This window comes from Scyliorhinus canicula, chromosome 19, assembly GCF_902713615.1.
Source record: "Scyliorhinus canicula chromosome 19, sScyCan1.1, whole genome shotgun sequence".
In the NCBI taxonomy this organism is placed as follows: domain Eukaryota; kingdom Metazoa; phylum Chordata; class Chondrichthyes; order Carcharhiniformes; family Scyliorhinidae; genus Scyliorhinus; species Scyliorhinus canicula.
The window spans coordinates 14,815,948-14,835,436 of NC_052164.1; the positions used below are offsets into that span (position 1 = coordinate 14,815,948).

General features: G+C 50.1%; 1 protein-coding gene across 4 annotated transcripts in view; it reads left to right on the forward strand.

Annotated features, from left to right (window-relative positions):
- Positions 1-19,489, forward strand: part of LOC119954232 (thyroid hormone receptor alpha) — a 403,063-nt gene that overhangs the window by 205,590 nt on the left and 177,984 nt on the right. The window contains exon 1 of one of the 4 annotated variants that reach the window (XM_038779298.1): positions 12,121-12,209. The exons of the other annotated variants lie outside the window; for them this stretch is intronic. The gene's annotated coding sequence lies outside the window, so the exon portion shown is untranslated. Of the gene's footprint in view, positions 1-12,120; positions 12,210-19,489 lie in introns of those variants that run through there. 4 annotated transcript variants of the gene reach the window in all.

The following is a 19,489-nucleotide window of genomic DNA, read 5'->3' on the forward strand; positions in this document are numbered from 1 at the left end:
GCCAACGGACACTTAGGAACCGCCCAGCAATCAGGGAACAGCCCCAGTATTGGGGAAATCAAATCAATTGATTGGAACATGGTCCAATCAATTGGAACCAGGTACGGGGTCTGCCCAGAAGGGCGCGTAGCCCCTGGGGACTATAAAATAGAGTCCCCAAGTTCAGTTCGATCTTCTTGGCACTTGTCTCTCAGCAAGGAGAGACCGGCCTAACAGCTTCTTGGCAGCTCTCAAAGAACTCTTGACCGTGACTCTCAACTCGGAGAGACTTGCTTAGCAGCTGCACCAACCAAGTAAGTGTCCAGTCAACGCATGCTACGAGATAGGCGCTCCTAACCCTTAGTCCATACCAGCTGGAAGCCTGCAGACTCAGAATTGAACAAAAGGCCATTTGTTCCCCTGACCTGGTGGGCCAGTCTCCAAAGCTAAGTATTGGCCTTTTAGTGTTAGAGATAGTCTAGTGAGTAGTATTTTATGCATGAGTAGCAATTGACTGTGTATATAATAAATGTGTTTTGATTTGAAACTTACTAACTGGTGTATTGAGTTATTGATCAGCACTTGAACTTGAACCTCGTGGTGGTATCATAAAGATACCTGGCGACTCTAGAGCAAGGTGATTAAACAGAGCCAATTAAGTGTAAAGTACACTTAGCACAACGAGCAACACATCGATCCTGCACCGGCCCAATTAAGCCCTCACTTCCACCCTATCCCCGTAACCCAATAACCTCTTCTAAACTTTTTGGTTGCTAAGGGCAATTTATCTTGGCCAATCCACCTAACCTGCACATCTTTGGACTGTGGGAGGAAACCGGAGCACCCAGAGGAATACCACGCAGACACGGGGAGAACGTGCAAACTCCACACAGTCACCCGAGGTTGGAATCGAACCCACGTCCCCGGCGTTGTGAGGCAGCAGTGCTAACCACTGTGCCACTGTGCCCCTCTTGACTTCACTGCTGACCTCACTGCACCACACCATTCCCAGTTAAACTTTATGGATGTCATCTGGTCAACTGTGCAAGCATTTGAAGAGATATTAGGCATATGGAATTGTTTTGATTGAATCATAATGACAGGAAGGAATTAACATTTGTGATTGGGGAAGAAAAAGTCTTGAAGTACTTGACATCTGGACCAAGATCAAACAAGGAGAAATATTCAAATCTGAATGAGAAGATTTGAGTCTTGCTATTCAAAAGTTAATGAGAAAACACGGAATGTCTTGGAACATGTTCTGAAACATTTGTTAATAAAAAATTGACACGTATTTGAAAACAGATCACATGCCAGGGGCTGGTGTAGCACAGGGCTAAATCACTGGCTTTGAAAGCAGATCAGGCAGGCCAGCAATGCAGGTTCAATCCCCGTACCAGCCTGCCCGAACAGGCGGCTGGAATGTGGTGACTAGGGCCTTTTTACGGTAACTTCATTTGAAGTCTATTTGTGACAATAAGTGATTTTCATTTCATGTAGCATCTTGTTTGTAAGATTCTTTTATGGAGTTGGTGAAGCTCTATAAATTTTTCTTCTGGCTCCATGTTACTTTGCCTTTCATGTTTTCATTTTCTCTGGAAACTCTCATCGGGAACAATGTCGAACGTAGCCTCACAATCCCTCCCAAAGTGAAGCTTATCGATGTAGCTTGGTCCCCTGAGAAAAGGATCATCACAATTTTCTCAATGCTGGGATGAACAATGATGTGGAGATGCCGGCGTTGGTCTGGGGTGAGCACAGTAAGAAGTCGTACAACACCAGGTTAAAGTCCAACATGTTTGTTTCAAATCACTAGCTTTCGGAGCACTGCTCCATCCTCAGGCACCTGGAGGAGCAGTGCTCCGTAAGCGAGTGTTTGAAACAAACATGTTGGACTTTAACCTGGTGTTGTAAGACTTCTTACTGGGATGAACAGTAGTCAAATGGTTCCTATGCCCGAATGGAGAAGAAGGAATGTTGCTGAACTCCGACGTATTTGCAGTTTCTGAATACGGGAATTGAAGGACCTGGAAGGGGTGACACTATTGATTGAAAGATAGGGTCGCCATTTTCTTTTTAATGAATTTACGGGATGTGGGCATCGCTGGTTAGGCCAGCATTTATTGCCCATCCCTAGTTGCCCTTCAGATAGTGGTGGTGAGTTGCCTTCTTGAACGGCTGCGGTCCTTCAGGTGTAGATACATCCATTGTGCTGTTAGAGAGTGAGTTCCAGGATGTTGTCCCAGCGACAGTGACGGAACGACGATATATTTCCAAGTCAGGGTGGTGAGTGACTTGGAGGGGAACCTACAGGTGGTGGGGTTCCCAGGTATCTGCTCCTCTTGTCCTTTTAGATCAGTGTCTTCAACTTTTTTTCCCCGAGACCCACTTTTACCAACCGGCAGACATTCGGGACCCTTGCTGGCCAATGTTCGCGAGACATGCCAGCTGACGTTAGCGGCCCACGCGAGCCAACCTTTATTGTTCACCTTTAATGCGGCAGGTGAGCCTGCTTGGTCTTCGCAATCTCCCTTGCTTCGTCATTCAATGTTACCTTTCTGCTAAGGACTTCAGCTGACAATTTAAGTTCTCTCTGCATGCTTTGAAAAAATCAAAAGTTTTGTTATCGAACTCGCCATGCTTAGTCTTCAAATGCCTTTGAAGATTTGAGGGTTTTAAACTTCATATGTCAGTACTTCTCTGCATATAGCACACATGGGCTTTGCATTCTGATTTGCATTGGCACAATTAAAGCCATACCTCAGGAAATCATCTTTATACTGCTTTGTTCCCGTATTTCAGTTTCTTCTTAATTGTTTGTTCACTAGAGACCCTGGAGCTCTGGATACAGCTCACACTAGCACTGCTTTTTTTCATAGAATTTACAGTACAGAAGGAGGCCATTTGGCCCATCGAGTTTGCACCAGCTGTTGGAAAGAGCACCCTACCCAAGGTCAACACCTCCACCCTATCCCCATAACCCAGTAACCCCACCTAACACTAAGAGCATTTTTGGACACTAAGGGCAATTTATCATGGCCAATCCACCTTACCTGCACATCTTTGGACTGTGGGAGGAAACCGGAGCACCCGGAGGAAACCCACGCACACACGGGGAGGATGTGCAGACAGTGACCCAAGCCGGAATCGAACCTGGGACCCTGGAGCTGTGAAGCAATTGTGCTATCCACAATGCTACCGTGCTGCCCTTTGTCCTGCCATAGACTCTTCTGGGAAGCTCTCTCCAGCAGATTCAGTTGTGAGACCATGGTCTGTTTGTATCTCTGGCCCTCTCTTCCTTATTAAAAAAATGACCCATCTTCAGTTCATCACACAGTCCTGTTGCTTGCTTGCTGGCAGCTACTAAATGGAGGAATCTCACCTCTATGATTTTGCACCCAAAGCATTGACGTACAGGGCGTGTCAGTGTACGTGCCAGGCACGTGGCCTTCTCTCTGCCGCTGCCTCTGGCAGAAAGACTCCATCGTTCATATTTTTACTTTGAAACTTTATTTCCAATACCTGATTTTTCCAACTTTATGACTTTTATGGACGGCATGGCAGCACAGTGGTTAGCACTGTTGTTCCACAGGGCTAACGGCCCCGGTTCAATTCCTGGCTTGGGTCACTGTGTGGAGTCTGCACGTTCTCCCGGGGCTGTGTGGGTTTCCTCCGGGTGCTCCGGTCTCCTCCCACAAGCCCGGAAAGATATGCTTGTTAGGTGAATTGTACATTCTGAACTCTCCGTCTGTGTACTCGAACAGGCGCCGGAATGTGGCAACTAGGGGCTTTTCACAGTAACTTCATTGCAGTGTTAATGTAAGCCTACTTGTGACAATAAAGATTATTATTTTCTGCTGAAAATTAAAACAATTTCAGTTGAACATGAGCATCCTGACATTTACACACAAACTTTGTTTTGAATATATTCCCATTTCTTTAGAAATTTAAACAATTATAGAAACAAGTACAATCTTGTTTTTACTTCGCAAACTACGACTTTAGAGGAGATGAAGTTGCTTGTCAAACACACACAATGTCACACTATTTCTTACTGGTTCTGCCACATTGCATCATACTCACATTCAAGTCACCTCCTGCTCCATTCATCCAAAGACACTTTAGAACATAGAACATAGAACGATACAGCGCAGTACAGGCCCTTCGGCCCTCGATGTTGCACCGACATGGAAAAAAACTAAAGGCCATCTAACCTACACTATGCCCTTATCATCCATATGCTTATCCAATAAATTTTTAAATGCCCTCAATGTTGGCGAGTTCACTACTGTTGCAGGTAGGGCATTCCACGGCCTCACCACTCTTTGCGTAAAAAACCCACCCCTGACCTCTGTCCTATATCTATTACCCCTCAATTTAAGGCTATGTCCCCTCGTGCTAGCCACCCCCATCCGCGGGAGAAGGCTCTCGCTGTCCACCCTATCTAACCCTCTGATCATTTTGTATGCCTCTATTAAGTCACCTCTTAACCTTCTTCTCTCTAACGAAAACAACCTCAAGTCCATCAGCCTTTCCTCATAAGATTTTCCCTCCATACCAGGCAACATCCTGGTAAATCTCCTCTGCACCCGTTCCAAAGCTTCCACGTCCTTCCTATAATGAGGCGACCAGAACTGTACGCAATACTCCAAATGCGGCCGTACTAGAGTTTTGTACAACTGCAACATGACCTCATGGCTCCGGAACTCAATCCCTCTACCAATAAAGGCCAACACACCATAGGCCTTCTTCACAACCCTATCAACCTGGGTGGCAACTTTCAGGGATCTATGTACATGGACACCGAGATCCCTCTGCTCATCCACACTACCAGAATTTTACCATTAGCCAAATATTCCGCATTCCTGTTATTCTTTCCAAAGTGAATCACCTCACACTTCTCCACATTAAACTCCATTTGCCACCTCTCAGCCCAGCTCTGCAGCTTATCTATGTCCCTCTGTAACCTGCAACATCCTTCCGCACTGTCTACAACTCCACCGACTTTAGTGTCGTCTGCAAATTTACTCACCCATCCTTCTGCGCCCTCCTCTAGGTCATTTATAAAAATGACAAACAGCAACGGCCCCAGAACAGATCCTTGTGGTACGCCACTCGTAACTGAACTCCATTCTGAACATTTCCCATCAACTACCACTCTCTGTCTTCTTTCAACTAGCCAATTTCTGATCCACATCTCTAAATCACCCTCAATCCCCAGCATCCGTATTTTCTGCAATAGCCGACCGTGGGGAACCTTATCAAACGCTTTACTGAAATCCATATACACCACATCAACTGCTCTACCCTCGTCTACCTGTTCAGTCACCTTCTCAAAGAACTCGATAAGGTTTGTGAGGCATGACCTACCCTTCACAAAACCATGCTGACTATCCCTAATCATATTATTCCTATCTAGATGATTATAAATCGTATCTTTTATAATCCTCTCCAAGACCTTACCCACCACCGACGTTAGGCTCACCGGCCTATAGTTACCGGGGTTATCTCTACTCCCCTTCTTCAACAAAGGGACCACATTTGCTATCCTCCAGTCCTCTGGCACTATTCCTGTAGCCAATGATGACCTAAAAATCAAAGCCAAAGGCTCAGCAATCTCTTCCCTGGCTTCCCAGAGAATCCTAGGATAAATCCCATCAGGCCCCGGGGACTTATCTATTTTCACCTTGTCCAGAATTGCCAACACTTCTTCCCTATGCACCTCAATGCCATCTATTCTAATAGCCTGGGTCTCAGCATTCTCCTCCACAATATTATCTTTTTCTTGAGTGAATACTGACGAAAAGTATTCATTTAGTATCTCCCTTATCTCCTCAGCCTCCACACACAACTTCCCACCACTGTCCTTGACTGGCCCTACTCTTACCCTAGTCATTCTTTTATTCCTGACATACCTATAGAAAGCTTTTGGGTTTTCCTTGATCCTACCTGCTCCCAGTCTCCTCAAAAGAGAAGGGGTGTTGGCAGCAAAGGCAGGGACATGGTTCTCAGGGGCACCGCCCACCTTCCCCAATTCTGTATTCTTCATGACGCACTGAGTGCCTGACAATGAGAGACCCCCCCACCCCCCCCCCACCACCAACCCTGGATGCCCAGGAGCATTCCTGACAGGGTTTGTTGTTTGGTCTTCTCGTGCGCAGAGTCCTCCGCACGCCACTGGGTTAAAACCAGCAACGGCGGGTGGGGTGAGGCCCTTAATTGGACATTAATTGCCACATGGACTGTCGTGGTTCAATCAAGTGGCTCACCATCACCTTTTCAAAGGCAATCAGGGATGGACAATAAACGCTGGTCTCAATTGCCAGCAACGCCCACATGAACACCCGTGGGCAAATGAAGAAAAAACAGATTTGCGATTTCTGCAATTGCCGGTCAGGTATAGATATTGATGTGATTGTGGGCCTGCTGAAATATGCTCCCAAATTCCAGCAATGTGGGAGATTTCTCATGAAGAGATTCTCCTCTAAAATCAAGAGAGGCCAAGATACCTTTGCTGGAGTTATGCAAGGATTAGATATTGTTGCTTTATATGCAAGAGGCATGGTATTGTAGTGATAATGTTGTTAAGGTAGTAATCTAGTGCGACAGGCTAATCATCTGGGCATGAGTTCAAATTCCACTCTGGGTAGGTAGGAATATTTGAATTGAATGAATGAATGTAAAGCTGAAATAGCTAGCTTCGTTAAGAATGATCATTAAAAACCCATCTCATGCCCTTTGGCCCGGGGGGGGGGAGCATTGTTTAATTTCTAAAAAAGAAGGGGGAGCAGCACTAATGGTTAAAGAAGCAATTACAGTTGTGAGAAGGGATGATTTACTAAATGGGTCAACAAACCAGGCTTTATGGGTTAAGCTTAGAAATAAAAAAGTGGTAGTCACACTACTGGGAGTTTACTATAGGGGGATAGAAGATCAGATATGTCGGCAAATTTCCGCCTGTAGGAACAAGAGGGCAATAATAGTAGGAGACTTGAACTATCCCCAATATCAACTGGGATTCAAACAACAAAAGGGGAACTGAGGGAGAAAGTCTCATGCAGTGCGTCCAGGAATTTTTTTTTCAGCCAATTTGTGACAAGCGGAGCTGCAATTATAAACCTAATCTTGGGGAACGAAAAAGGGCAAATGGGTGAAGAGACAGTTGGCGACCATATCGGGGACGGTGATCACAATTCAGTTCGATTCAGTATTACCGTGGAAAAGGAGACAGATAAAGCAGGAGTAAAAGCTTTGAACTGAGGGAAAGAAAATTTTGCAGAAATTAGAAGGAGCTCGGCTGAGGTGGACTGGCCAGAACTGCTGGACGATAAACCAGTGGGAAGCACTAAAATGCGAGATCCTAAGTGTACAAAGTAGACATGTCCCCTCCAAAAATAAGACTGGTACTGCCAAATCTAGGGAAATACAGGGGAAGATCAAACAGAAAAAGAAAACACAAAGAACTGCGCACTGCAGATAGGCTGGATGAGTATAGGAAGTACAGGGACAAAGTTAAAGAAAGTAAAGAAATCAAATGAAAAAGAATTCACAAGTAAGTTAAAGAAAACACAAAGATGTTTTACCAATATATCAATGGCAAGTGGTTAGTTGAGGAAAAAATGGGACCCATCATAGATGAAGAAAGAAACTTGTGAGTTGATGTAGAGGCTGGAGGGAGGGTTGTCTCTGTGTTTACAAAGGAAATGAATGATGCACATATAATAGTCCTGGGGCAACACTGTGAGATATTGGATGGGATAATTATAAAGACAGGGGAAGTATGCAAAGGTTTGAAATCCGTGAAAAGTAATCTGCGGATTTCTCCGTCGGTGGGATCCTCCACTCCACCGGCAGCGCACCCATACCTCCAGGTTTCCCGACGGCGTGGGGTGGTCACAATGGGAAATCCCGGCGGACGTCTGCCAGAACGGAGGATCCCGCTGTTGGCGAGTGGGTGCCACGCAGGAAAACATGGCCGACAGACCGGAGAATCCCACCCAATAAGTCGCCAGGGCCAGATGGATTGTTTCCAAGGCTTCTGAAGGAGGTCAGGGAGGGGATAGCAGATGCTCTGAGGATGATTTTCCAATCCTCACTGGATACAAAGAAGTTACTGGAGAAATGCAAACATGGTTCCAATGTTTAAAAAGGGATCGAAGGAAATGGCAACTATTATAGGCCAGTTAGTCTTATATTGGTAATGGGCAAGTCAGTAGAATCAATCCTGAGAGTTAGGATTTACTGTCACATAGAAAAGCATGGACTAGTCAGGGACAGTCAGCATGGATTTGTTAAAGGAAGGTCTTGCCTTACAAATCTGATCGAATTCTTTGAGGAAGTGACAAGAAGGGTGGATGGAGGTAGTGCAGCGGATATTGTGTACATAGATTTTACTGAAGCGTTTGACAAAGTCCCACATGGCAGATTGGTCAAAGAAGTGAAAGCCCATGGGATACAGGTCAATGTGGCAAACTGGATAAAAGTTGGCTCAGTAACAGGAAACAGGACTGATGGCTACCGTTGCAATTGGAAAGTTGTTCCAAATGGTGTTCCACAGAGCTTGGTGTTGGGACCCTTACTCTTTGTGTATATAGTCATGATCTGGACGTGCACATGGGGAGCACAATTGGGAAATTTGCTGACAACACAAGGATTGGTCGAGTGGTAGACAATGTAGAGGATCTCTAAAATTATATAGATGGATTGGTAGAGTGCACGGTAAAGTGGAAGATGGAATTTAAAGCAGAGAAGTGTGAGGTCATGCATTCAGGGAGGTCAAACAGTAGTAGGGAGTACACAATAAACGGGAATATACTAAGAGGGGTAGGTGAAGTAAGAGATCCTGGCGTGCAAGTACACATGGCCCTAATGGCAGCAGTTGAAGTAGACAAGGTTGTAAAGAAAGCAGATGGAATGCTCTCCTTCATTGGCAGAGGTATCGGATAGAAAAGTAAGGATATAATGTTGGAATTGTATAAAACAGCGGTGAGGCCACAACGGGAGCACGGTGTGTAGTTCTAATCGTCACATTACAGGAAGGATGTTGTTTCTCTGGCGAGAGCGCCGTGGAGATTTACAAGAATGTGGGGCGGCTCAGTGGCGCAGTGGTTAGCACTGCTGCCTCATGCCGCTGGGGGTCCGAGTTCAATCCCGGCCCCGGATCACTGTCCGTGTGGAGTTTGCACATTCTCCCCGTTTCTGCTTGGGTCTCACCCCTACAACCCAAAAAGGTGTGCAGGGTAGGTGGATTGGCCACGCTAAACTGCCCCTTAATTGGGAATAAAAAGAATTGGTTACTCGAAAAAAAAAAATTTTTTTAAAGGTTTACAAGAATGTTGCCATGGCTAGGAAAGTGTAGCTATGAGGAGAGATTGGATAGGTTGGGGTTATTCTCCTTTGAACAAAGGAAACTAAAGAGTGACTTATTTGAGGTGCCCAAAGTTATTAGGGGAAGAGATCGAGTGGACAGAATAAAATTGTTTCCCTCAGTGGAGCATTCTAGAACCAGGGGTGGTAGATTCAAGATAAGAAACAGAAATGTAGAAGGGACATGAGGAAGAACTTTTTTTACGCAGAGGGTAGCGGGAGTCTGGAATTCGCTGCCTGAGTTGGTGTGGAGGCAGAGACCACTTTTAAAAAGCACCTGGATCTGCACCTTAAGTGCTCTAAGCTACAGGGTAATGGACCGGGTGCAGGAAGGTGGGATTAGAAAGGGCACCTGGGTGTTCTCTAGCTGGCATGGACAAGTTGGGCTGAATGGCCTCCTTCTGTGCTGCAACGTGTCAATGATTTCAAGTCTCACACCATTCTAATATGGAAATATATTTCCACACTTTCATCGTTGCTGGATCAAAATTCCGTAACTCCCTTCCAAACAGCACTTTTGCCACATGAGCTTTAAGAATCATAGAGTCTTTACAGTGTAGAAGAAGGCCACTTTGCTCATCGAGTCTGCACCAACTCTTGGAAAGAGCACCCTCTCTGGGCCCACACCTCCATCCTATCCCTGTAACCCAGTAACCCCACCTAATCTTTTGGACATTAAGGGGAAATTTAATATGGCCAATGCACCGAAGCTGTACATCTTTGGACTGTGAGAGGAAACTGGAGCACCCGGAGGAAACCCACGCAGACACGGGGAGAACGTGCAGACTCCGCACAGACTGTGACCCAGCGGGGAATCGAACCTGGGACCCTGGCATTGTGAGGCAGCAGTGCTAACCACTGTGCTGCCAGTGCACCACCACCACCTCAATCACTAATAGGATGGGTACTAAATGCTAGCCTTTCCAGTAATGCTCACACCCCTTGAATGAATACACTGATGTGGTTGTGTGTGTGAGGCTGAATGGCCTGTTCCTGTAAAAAAGTGATAATTCAAGCTAACAGATGGATTACTTTCATAATGTTTCTCTTATGAAGCCACTAATATAATACCTGGAGGAGCTTTGTGCCTTATGGAAGTGTCAATGGTCAAAATCCCCCCATGAAAAGGAGCAGAACTGAAAAAAAAGCACGGCCGGGATTCTCGAAAATCCCAGCCAAGTGTTGACGCCGGCGTAAACACCGGAGTGTTTCACACCAGCGTTAACAGGCATATTGGGCCAGCGATTCAGTGGGCCACAGGGGGCCAGCACGGCGGCAGAGTGCTGGGTGCTGCTCCGATGGTGATACGCGGCCCTGCACTGCCGATGTGGGTCCGCGCATGCGCGTGGTGGCCCTTCCCATGCCGGCGCAACATGGCGCAGTGACACAGCTGGCCCGTGCAGAAGGAGGTAGGTCCCCTCCAGATAGCGCGCGCCCGCCGATCAGTAGCCGCCGATCGCGAGCCTGGCTGTCGTGCAGGGCCTCCCCCCCCCCCCTCCCTCCCCGAAGTCTCAACCTCCCGCCCACCCCCTTAACCAGGGTGCCCACCGCAGCCTTGGGTCCGAGCTCCCGCCGGGTCGTACAAGGTTGGAACCACGGCAGTGGAATTCGGCCGATCGACCGCCCGCCCACCCCGCCAGGACGGCCGCCAACCGGCGCTGCGTCAACCGCGCGCGACTGCTGCCGGACTGGCATGGCGGGAATATTCAACGTCACCGGCAATTCTCCGACCCGGGCCGGCTCAGAGAATCCCGGCCCACATCTCTTAGAAAAAAAATTGGAACACAACTCAAACTGGATGGAAAGAAGAAGCGAAAGAACAGCACGATAGAAAGGAAACAAAAAAAAGGGGGCTAATTACTATTTAGAAGGAAGGAGCTGAATACTTTTCAGGAGACTTAAAACCCCGCTCTCTGTTCAACAAGTTTCATTGCCGTCTTTGCACTGTCTGTGTGCCAAGGTGCCTGTTCGAACAAACCTCTCACAAGTTAGCAGCTGCCAAATGGAAGAATTATTGAATCGTTGTTGTATAAGTAAAGCAATGTTTAGTTCTCCATAAATCCGGTCTGGCTCATTTGCCATTTGACCCAGATTTCTGAAAAGAGGAGGCCCAAAATAAAGGGCCCCAAACGTGAGAATTATGCCAGACTTTGCTTTTATTTTGCTTTCTGGTTTATTCTGGAGAGATCCATACATTTCTGGTAACGTATCGCCACTTCATTGAGCCACACTGCAATCTCCTCTGAGACGATTGCTGTTGCCCAGGTCTCAGTTATGGTAATGGCTCAGAAATATCCCATAATATCCAGCTCAGGCTAGACATTTGGATGGGTTGTTGGGTGTTTATCCACATCCAGCTGTCAGAGGAAGCAGGATAAGAGAATGTTGTAATAATTCCAGGAGATGCGGATGGAAAGGATAGACTGATTTATTTTAAACTGAAAATAAAGCCGCTACCGTGCCTCGCGCAACATACGTCCCGGCCCAGGACTATTGGGAACTGCCGGACCGGGTCTGGGAGCCATATGTAAAGGTCCCACTGACGAACCCCTGCTGGAGCGGGTCTCTGCCCACTCACCGCGGGAACTCGTACTCTAGGGAGCCCAAGGGGAGATCGATTAGCAATCCCCTTTATCCCCGTGAGTGAAGGGAGTTCCGGAAGCTACATTTAGGATTGCACAAGTTAGGGCAGATGATTTTTTTTTTATATAAATGTTTTTTATTGGGTTTTTGAACAAGATATAATTACCGTTATGTACACAGGATAAGAAACATATACTATCTAGAAGAGAAGGGCACACCCCAACATACCAAGGAGAAGGAATTATTGGAGAAGGAACCCCTGGCAGAATTATTTACACCACGTAAGTTGGCAACTGTTTGCGGAGGAAGGGGGGAGGGTGGGGACTGGGGAGGCAAATATACATTTGGGTGCCGGGGAGATAATTACAGTGTGCGATACTTGGCTGTGTTTTGTGTTTTTGTCGCCTGCTTCTCCCGGACGGATCTCGCTGCCGTCTCGCGCTCGCCTCCGCTTCTGCTGCTCCTCCCGTCCTCCGTCTTTATTTTCCTCGTTCCCCACTCCTGGAGATGTCATGCACATTTTGGTATCCCGTGCCTTCTTTCCGGCTCCCATTTCCCCGTCCCCCCCCCCCCCCTCCCCCACCTCGCTGGTTCTCCTCTCCTGATCCCCCCCCCCCTCTCCACAGTTCACCTTTCCTTCCTCAGGTTTAGCCGTCCCCCCCACCTCCCTCCCTCCCAGTCTATCTCTCCCTTTCATGCCTTGGCTACCTTCCCCTGATTCTTGACTAATTTCCCCTGGTTCTTGGCCACCCGACTATTCTTCCTCTTGTTCGTTGGCCGCAAACAGGTCCCGGAACAGTTGCATGAATGGCTCCCACGTTCTGTGGAAGCCGTCGTCTGACCCTCGGATGGAGAATTTGATTTTCACCATTTGGAGAGATTCCGAGAGGTCGGACAGCCAGTCTGCAGCTCTGGGTGGTGCTGCTGACCACCAGCCAAACAGGATTCTACGGCGGGTGATCAGGGAGGCAAAGGCAAGGGCATCCGCCCTCCTCCCCAGGAATAGATCTGGCTGGTCCGAGACCCCGAAGACCGCCACTTTCGGGCATGGCTCCACCCTCACTCCCACCACTTTGGACATTGTCTCGAAGAAGGCTGTCCAGTACTCCACCAGTCTGGGGCTAGGCCAGAACATGTGGGCGTGGTTGGCCGGGCCTACTTGGCACCGTTCAAATCTGTCCTCCACCTCCGGGAAGAACCTACTCATACGGGTTCTTGTTAAGTGGGCTCTATGTAACACTTTTAGCTGCGTCAGGCTGAGCCTTGCGCACGTGGAGGTGGAGTTAACCCTATGCAGTGCTTCGCTCCAGAGTCCCCACCCTATCTCAATCCCCAGGTCATCCTCCCATTTCTTTCTTGTTGCGTCCAGTACGGTGTCGGCCCTTTCTGTCAGTCGGTCATACATGTCACTACAGTTTCCCTTGTCTAGTATGCTTGCGTCCAGTAGTTCTTCCAGTAGTGTCTGTCGTGGCGGTTGTGGGTACGTCCTTGTCTCCTTTCGTAGGAAGGTTTTAAGCTGTAGATACCTTAGCTCGTTCCCCCCAGCTAGCTGAAATTTCTCTGTCAGTTCGTCCAGTGTTGCGATCCTGCCATCCGTGTATAGGTCCCTGACTGTCAGTGTCCCTCCGTCCTGCCTCCAGCTTTTGAAGGTGGCGTCAGTCAGTGCTGGTGTGAACCTATGGTTGTTGCAGATGGGAGCTTTGTCCGACATTTTGGTCAGGCCAAATTGCTGCCGCAATTGGTTCCAGGATTGGAGGGTGGCTGTCACCACCGGGCTGCTGGAGTGTTTTTTGGGTGGGGATGGGAGTGCTGCCGTGGCGAGGGCCTGGAGGGAGGTCCTCACGCAGGAGGCCTCCTCCGCATGCACCCACTCGGCCTCTGGCTCCTGGATCCATTCCTTTATTCGCTTGGCTGTCTACACCCAGTGGTAGAATTGTAGGTTTGGGAGGGCTAGCCCCACCTAGATTTTGTTTTTTGTAGGGCCTTCTTTGGTATCCTAGCATTTCTTTGTCGCCCTAAACATTGTCCTCTTGCCGATCAATAACGCCAACCCCCCTGGCCCTTGTCTCATGGCAGGAATGGTAGGTTTGTCCCACCCAGCCCTTCCTTACCCGCAGTTGGTCCTGCTCTCTCAGGTGTGTCTTTTGGAGGAAGACTATGTCGGCCCTCATATTTCTTGGGTGGGTGAGGACTCTGGATCTCTTCACTGGGCCGTTGAGTCCTCTTACGTTCCAGGTGACTATCCTGGTGGGGGGCTTCTGCCCCCTCGCTCCTGTGGGATTAACCATACTTATCTGGCGGACGCGCCCCTGCCCTCCGGGGTTTCCCTTTGTTAGGGGGCCGTCCAGGATGGCCGTTGTCGCTGCTCTCTCCATGCGGTCGGGTCTCTGCCCTCCGGGGTTTCCCTTTGTCCCGGGGGCACCTGCCATGGCCGCCTACTGCGTGTCCGCCACGCGGGTAGTCCTCTGCACTCTGGGGTCTCCCTTCGCCCAGAGACCGTACTGGGTGGGTGCTTGCAGCGGTTCCTTGCTTCGAGCCCTTGGTTGTGGCACTTTGTAGCCCTGTTCCTTTTCTAGCCTCTTTTGTCCCTCCTTCCCTGCATCCCCCCTCCCCGGTCCCTCGCTCCCTGTGTACCCCCCACCCCCGGTCTCTCCTTTTTCCCTCCTCCCCCGTATACCCCTCCTTTGCCCCTCTTTCCCCTATTCCTGTCCCCGTTTGCTCTCCCGACTCTGATGGGTGTTCCCCCCCATCCCCTGCCTGGAGCCTTCCCCCCTGTTGGGGGTATGCTGCGGCCCTGCTTTGTTGCGTGCCCCTGGCGCTAGCTTTCCTGCTAGTACGGTGGCCCCCCTCTCAGGAGTTACTGTCTCGCTTCTCCCCTGCCTGGCCTCTACGGTTTTCTGCCCGCTCTTCCCCCATCCCACCCTGCACCCGTCTCGCTTGCTCTCCTTTCTCCATTACTCTCGTTCCCTCGTGCTGGGGCCTGGCCTCCCACCTGGAGCGGTCCCTCGGGCAGTGGTTTGCTCTTTGTTCAGGGTGCTCTTGCCGTGGCGGGGGCGGGGGGGGCCTGGCATTGCCTCACCCCTCCCCACCCCCCCGTCGGCGTGTCGTTGCCCCTTGCCAGGGGCCCCTCATCCCTACCCTCGCTGGTGGTTTTCCAGCCCGTGTTCCTCGACAAACGTGTTTGCCTCAGCGGGGGCTGTAAAGAAGTATTCTCTGCCTTGGTATGTGACCCAGAGTTTCGCTGGGTACAGCATAACAAAATGTACGTTGCTCCTGTGAAGAGCTGCTTGCGCCCTATTGAACTTTGCCCGTCTCCTGGCTATATCTGCCCCAATATCCTCATAAATTCGAATGGCGTGTCCTTCCCATTTGCAGGCTCTATTTTTCCTGGCCCAGCGCAGGATTGTCTCCCCATCCTGGTACCGGTGCAGTTTGGCTATGACTGCTCTCGGTTGTTCCCCTGCCTTGGGCTTCGGGCGCAGCGACCGATGTGCTCTGTCCATTTCTGGTGGGTTGCGGAAAGTTTCCCTCCCCACTACGGTGCCCAGCATCCCGGCCACGTAGGCCGTGGGGTTTCTACCCTCGCTCCCCTCTGGCAGGCCCACTATCCTGACATTTTGCCTTCTCGAGCGGTTTTCCTGGTCGTCTACTCTGCCCTTCAGGCTCCCCTGTGTTGCGCCCAGTCTCGTCACCTCCCTCTCCAGGGCCGTGACCCGGTCGCTCATGTCAGTCGCTGCTTTCTCCAGCTCCTTAATGGTCATCTCCTGGGCTTCCAGTTTCTCCCCTTGGACATCCAATTTCTCCTCAAGTCTGGCCAGGGCCTGCTGCATCTCTGTCTGGGCCTTGGCCACTGCTGCCTGCACTGCGGCCTCTATGTCTGCCTTCACCTCTGCCTTGTTTACCTGCTGATTCTCCCTCAGTGCCTCGGTAAAGGCTGCCTTCCAGTTCCAGCTCCCCCCCTGGCCCCGGGGGAGAGGGCACCTGTCTGTACAGCTCTTTTTGATGTGGCGATACTTCCGTTCTGTCGCCTCGTGTGCTGATTCGCTCGTCTGAACTGGCTCGCCCATTGCCCCGTCTGCCTCTGGCGCCCCTTCTCCCTCTGCTTTGGCTCCCTTCTGCCATTTTTTCTCCCCCTTCCCTTTCTTCTTTTCTTCTCCCCTTGTTTTTCTTTTCCGCATCCTATTTTTTTTTTGTTTCTTCCCCCTTTTTCTTCTCTCCTCCCTCCTTTCCTTTACCACTTTATTTTTTCTCTTTTATAAAACTCTTCTCAGGTCGCCTTGTTTTGGGTGAGAAAAAAAAAGAGTGCAAAAAGAGAAAAAATAATATATTCCCCCCCCCCCCCCCTCTTTAAAAGATTTCTTTTCAGAGTTTTGTTTTTGCAGAAGTTCTTTTTCCTTCCTTTTCCCTCACTCACCCAGAGTCGAGAGAGAGAGAGAGACGGGGGTCTCTTTGTTCCTGCCTCGTGGTGGTCATTGGGGGGGGGGGGGGGGGGGTCGGTCCTCGCTGCTCTGTCCGGGCCGCCGCTCATCGCACCCCGCGCTCTCCCGGTGGGAGTGGTTGGGTCGCTGGTCTCTCCTCCGTTCCCTCCTCTCCGCAGGCTCGGCCCCGCTTTGGTCCGGGCCGCTGCCGCTCCGATCCTGGCCTGCGCTCTGGTGCCATGGAGGTTGGGGGGGGGGTGGACCTGCCGCCGGATCGCTCCGCCGCCGAGGTTCTCCCTTCCACCAATTTTGCGGGGGCTTGACTCTTCCCCTTCTCCCCTCCTCCCGCTGCGGAGATCCCCCTGTAATAAGGCCCCGACCTCGTTGCCCTGCGGGAGCCCCTTTCTTTGCGACCGCTCCGCTCGCCAACCGGAAGTCGTCCTGAGGGCAGATGATTTATGACCACACAGGTCTGTGCAGACACGGGCTTCTCCACTGCTTCCCAAGCCTTTTATCTGATGCTGTGATACTTCGACGCCGTTTTGTGCTGCATGAGACGACTTGCGCAGTTGTGGAGAAATGTATCACATTTGCTGGGCCAGTGCAAATAGTTGATTGTGACTCAATGGCTGGCCTGTGATTTCCGTACGTGTGCTCTTTCAGCAGCAGCAGCTGAACAACTGCACGACAAGCTGCTTTCCCCCTCCCTGACCCAGTGGGACGTGCAATATGCAGAATAGGAGCGGAAGTAGGTCATTCACCAAAGAAAAGGAATTGGTGGATGTTGAGTCTGGGGAAGGGTGTGTAGATATCCTGGGTCGCATTAAGATCCAAAAAGATGAGGTGTTGGGCGTCTTGAAAAATATTAAGGTAGATAAGTCCCCAGGGCCTGATGGGATCTATCCCAGAATACTGAAGGAGGCTAGGGAGGAAATTGCTGAGGACTTGACAGAAATCTTTGGATCCTAACTATCTTCAGGCGATGTCCTGGAGGACTGGAGAATAGCCAATGTTGTTCCTTTGTTTAAGAAGGGTAGCAAGGATAATCCAGGGAACTACAGGCCGGTGAGCCTTACGTCAGTGGTAGGGAAATTACTGGAGAGAATTCTTTGAGACAGGATCTACTCCCATTTGGAAGCAAATGGACGTATTAGCAAAGGCAGCACGGTTTTGTGAAGGGGAGGTCGTGTCTCACTAACTTGATAGAGTTTTTCGAAGAGGTCACAAAGATTAATCATCTATATGTCTGATTAGTAAGTTTGCAGACGACACAGAGGTTCGTGGAATTCATAGATCATAGAAATTACAGTGCAGAAGGAGGCCATTCGGCCCATCGAGTCTGCACCGGCTCTTGGAAAAAGCACCCTACCCAAGGTCCACACCTCCACCGTATCCCCATAACCTAGTAACCCCACCCAACACTAAGGGCAATTTTGGACTCTAAGGGCAATTTATCATGGCCAATCCACCTAACCTGCACATCTTTGGACTGTGGGAGGAAACCGGAGCACCCGGAGGAAACCCACGCACACACGGGGAGGATGTGTAGACTCCGCACAGACAGTGACCCAAGCCGGAATCGAACCTGGGACCCTGGAGCTGTGAAGCAATTGTGCTATCCACAATGCTACCGTGCTGCTCCTAGCGATGAGGAATGTCAGAGGATACAGCAGGAATTAGATCGTTTGGAGACTTGGGCGGAGAGATGGCAGATGGAGTTTAATCCGGACAAATGTGAGGTAATGCATTTTGGAAGGTCAAATGCAGGTATGGAATATACAGTGAATGGTAGAACCCTCAAGAGTACTTTTTTTTTGGAGTTTTTTATTTAATACAAATTTGTAACATTAACAGAGAGAAAAATGGACCTGTGCAAAGAGCCTTAACACAGTGAAAACGAACAGTGGGATGGAATAAACATGTTAATAAGGCACTTCCCCTGCCAGCTCTGTTTGCCCATGCCACACGTGTTCAACTAAACTAACGCCCCCCCCCCCCCCCCCCCCCCCCCCCCCGGGCCTCCCCTGCCCCCTGAGGCCTGACCTGCCAGGTCAGCCCTGCGCTTGGCCCTAGCCCGCCCCGCCCCACCTCCGACTCTCCCTGGTGCCCCCTGATCTACGCTAGCTACGCTGACCCCTGCCCTTGGCGCCTGCCTGTCTCCCATCCAAGCGCTCGGGCCCTCCCCCCACACACCAGGGACCCATTAACCTAGTTGTATCCCACCGTGCCCTTTCAAGTCCCTTAACCAGCCCCTAGCTCATCCCCCTATCAGAGGCCCTGATCTCCCGCCAAAAGGTACCAAGTGCAAGGCCCCCTTTACAGGGCCCCTCTCTCCCCACCCCCTTGTTGCAATCCCCCAAAACACCCTAAACAGTGCGCCCTCCAGCCCCCACTCTCTGTCCAGGCTGAAAATAATCTTGGATAAAACATTACAGTACAGGATAGTTTAACAAACCGCCGCCACACACAAAAGCTCTGAGAGCCCAGAGTCCTTTAGTTCAAGTCCAGCTTCTTCTTTTAATAAAAGTCCACATCTAATCAGAGCAAATTAGGTTAACAGGCCGCCGCCACTGTACAGCACTGAAATAACTAAGTGCCCATTAGTTCAAGTCCAGTTTCTTACCTTTAATGAAAGTCCAAACCTGTTCTGGTGTCTCAAAGTAGTAGTGGAGTTTCTCAAACGTAACCCAAAGCTTCGCAGGATACAGCAATCCAAACCTCACCTTTTTGTAGAGGGCTGCCTTTACCTTGATGAATCCTGGACGCCTCTTGGCCAGCTCTGTTCCCGAGTCCTGGTAAATGCGCACCTCGCAGTTCTCCCACCTGCTGCTCCTCTCCGCCTTGGCCCATCGCAGCACACGTTCCCTGTCAGCAAGCTGGTGAAAGCGGATCACCAAGGCCCTCGGTCGGTCGCCCGCCCTGGGCTTCCTTATGGGGGCTCTATGTGGCCCATCCAACTCCAGGGGTTGAGGGAAGGCCTCTGGTCCCATCAGTGCCTCAAGCATACCCGTCATGTATGCGCCCACATCTGACCCCTCGCAGCCCTCGGGGAGGCCAACGATCCTCAAATTCTGCCTCCTGGCTCTGTTCCCCAGCTCTTCAAGCTGCTCCTGCATCCTCCTCTGTCGGGCGTTCAGCTCCTC